The sequence below is a fragment of the Terrapene carolina genome, unplaced genomic scaffold, assembly GCF_002925995.2.
Source record: "Terrapene carolina triunguis isolate 2854851 unplaced genomic scaffold, T_m_triunguis-2.0 Scaffold975, whole genome shotgun sequence".
Classification (NCBI taxonomy): Eukaryota; Metazoa; Chordata; order Testudines; family Emydidae; genus Terrapene; species Terrapene triunguis.
The window spans coordinates 6,046-8,581 of record NW_020665326.1 but is presented as its reverse complement, the minus strand read 5'-3'; the positions used below and the strand labels follow the sequence as shown (position 1 = coordinate 8,581).

Sequence of the window (2,536 nt, the reverse complement as noted above, 5' to 3'; positions counted from 1 at the left end):
AGTGGCCCCTTTAGTTCTGCTTTTTTTCTAGCATTTGGCTCAGAGATACTGTTACTGGGAGGGTCTGAAGAGGCTGGGGGGAATCGGGGTGTGACATGGACTGAAGCCCCTTCTGTAACCTCCCCCATCACCCCTCTCGCCCTGACAGGCTGAGGAATCACGTCCACGTTTTGCTCCAGTCTTCCAGGAGACAGGGAAGGGAAATGTCTGTGATGGAGCCAGCTCAGGTAGGGGATTTTCAGGGAGCTCCTGGGCGGGTGCAGGGAGGAGACAGTATCTGATAAACCTGCTGATTTTCTGAGTGGGCCCATTGGTGATGGGGGACGGGAGATGGGACTTTCCCCCATTTCTCACACAGGATACAACCCCCCTGCACAGATCTGGGAACATTTTCAAGGCTCCCAGTGCTGGAGTGAGACCCCACTAGCCTGTCCCTGTCCCTGGCTCAGAGCTCTGCTTCCCGTATCAGCCTGTGGCTGGCAGGTGTGTGGGAAATGAGAAGACCCTGCCCTCCTCCGTGTGCTGCCGGGGACAAGGAGCTCTCACCTTCTCCCCACCCCCTGAAGCCTCCTGGCTGCTCTGAGCAGGGTGGGGGTGGGATTCTGATCCTCTGGCGATCCCAGATCTTCCATTTCTTTATCCTTCCTCCCGCGTGACTAGTGCAATTGTGCCTGGGGCAGCAGGTGCTGAGTGGGGGACTTTTGGTGTTCCAGATGCCGGTGACCTTCGAGGAGGTGGCTGTGTATTTCACCCAGGGGCAGGGGTCTCTGCTGGAACCCGCTCAGAGAGCCCTCTACAGGGACGTCATGCAGGAGAACTATGAGACGGTGACCTCGCTGGGTAAGGGATTCCCGTCCCCTCAGATACTAGAAGCCGTGGGGTCTGCGTGTCTGAATCTGGTCATGTTCTTCCCATGTCAGTTAGATCAGAGGGGAATGGGTTCCATAATGCACAGCTGCCATGTGAGAAATACTTGTATCTCCGTTCCCTTGCCAGTGGGACATGGGTGTCAAAACCCAATGGACAAGCTAAACCATCCCCACCTCTCCAGCTTTCAAAGGGGCATAAATCCAGCACTGTCCTGTCTGTGTTGTTTCTTGGCTGCACACACAATCCCTATTCACCTCCCTCCTTGGGTATAGCTGCAGCCATGGGGAGGGCTCTGGGCTCTGCAGGCTTAGAAAGAGGCAGGGGTCTAAGTCCAGAGCTGTGTGTGAGTCAGCAAGGCCCCCAGAGCGCACAGATCCTGGGAACGCCTAGTGACAGTGTAGTAATAATTCAACTCACCTCCCCAGACAACTCCCTCTGTGCAAGGGGACTCAGTGACCATGTTCCCATCCTCTTGGATTCCACGTTCCTCCAGCAGAGCACAGGGAAACTTTCCACTCACGGAATGTCCTTTCTGACAAATATTCCACCAATGCTCCATGCACCCTGATCTGGTCTGATTTCACCCTCTGCACAGGATTTCCCATTCCCAAACCTGAGCTGATCGCCCGGCTGGAAGGAGGGGAAGAGCCTTGGGTTCCCGATCTCCAGGCCTGCAAGGAAAGAAGGCTTCCGAGATGCACCCGTACAGGTGAGGACTGAGACAGAAACAATCTAGGGAATGGAGGAACAAGTTGAGAATCCCAAAATATGGTGTGAGTAAGCGCCCTCAGTTCTTCCTCATCTCAGCCAGGACAGGGCTGCAGTCAACAGATATAGCTCACGCCATTCCACCCAGCCTCTTCTCTGCAGGAGTTTGCTTCCCAGCTTTCCTTCCCTGTGAGTGTTTGGGTGGGATGTGGAGGCGGAGTCCAATTGCTCAGTCTTTGTCTTGGGTTTTCCCTTTGTGCTATTCCTCTTTCTCCCCAGCACAATGACTCCTGTCTGGATTGTGTCTCTGCCAGCAGGTGCTGAGCGAGGGAGTGAGAATGAGGAGGGGAATCATCATGAGGAAGTTCCCGGGGAAGTGGAACCTCAGGGGCCCTTTGTAGGAAGAGCTGAAGGGAATTTTTCCCAGTGCTTGGAGCAGGCAGAAGCCTGGGGAAGTTGGCACAGGTCAGAGAGGCTTCTGGGAAACCACCCAGGGAAGAAAGTGGATGAATCTATTAACGGTGGGGGAAGAGAGGAGGATCCCAGAGCGCAGCAGACAAATCCCAAGGAAGAGACACCCTGGCACTACCTTCAGTGTGGGAAAGGATTCATTGTGAGATCACACCTTGTTCAACATCAGGCAATCCACACAGGAGTGAGACCCTACAAGTGCTTGGACTGTGGGAAAAGTTTCACAGAGAGGTCAAACCTTCTTAAACATCAGGCAATCCACACAGGAGAGAGACCCCATAAGTGCTTCATCTGTGGGAAAAGTTTCATAGAGAGGGCACACCTAGTTCATCATCAGGCATTAGAGACAGGAGAGAGACCCCACAAGTGCTTGGACTGTGGGAAAAGTTTCATAAGAAGGTCACACCTTGTTCAACATCAGCCAATCCACACTGGAGAGAGACCCCACAAATGCTTGGACTGTGGGAAATGTTTCACAGTGAGGTCA

At 53.7% G+C, this 2,536-nt stretch overlaps 1 long non-coding RNA gene across 1 annotated transcript; it reads left to right on the top strand.

Annotated features, from left to right (window-relative positions):
- Positions 1–812: 812 nt before the first annotated feature.
- Positions 813–2,285, top strand: LOC112109334. The gene is made up of 3 exons (XR_003370259.2): positions 813–840; positions 1,466–1,579; positions 1,893–2,285. It is a non-coding gene; the product is annotated as an uncharacterized LOC112109334 (long non-coding RNA).
- Positions 2,286–2,536: the final 251 nt, after the last annotated feature.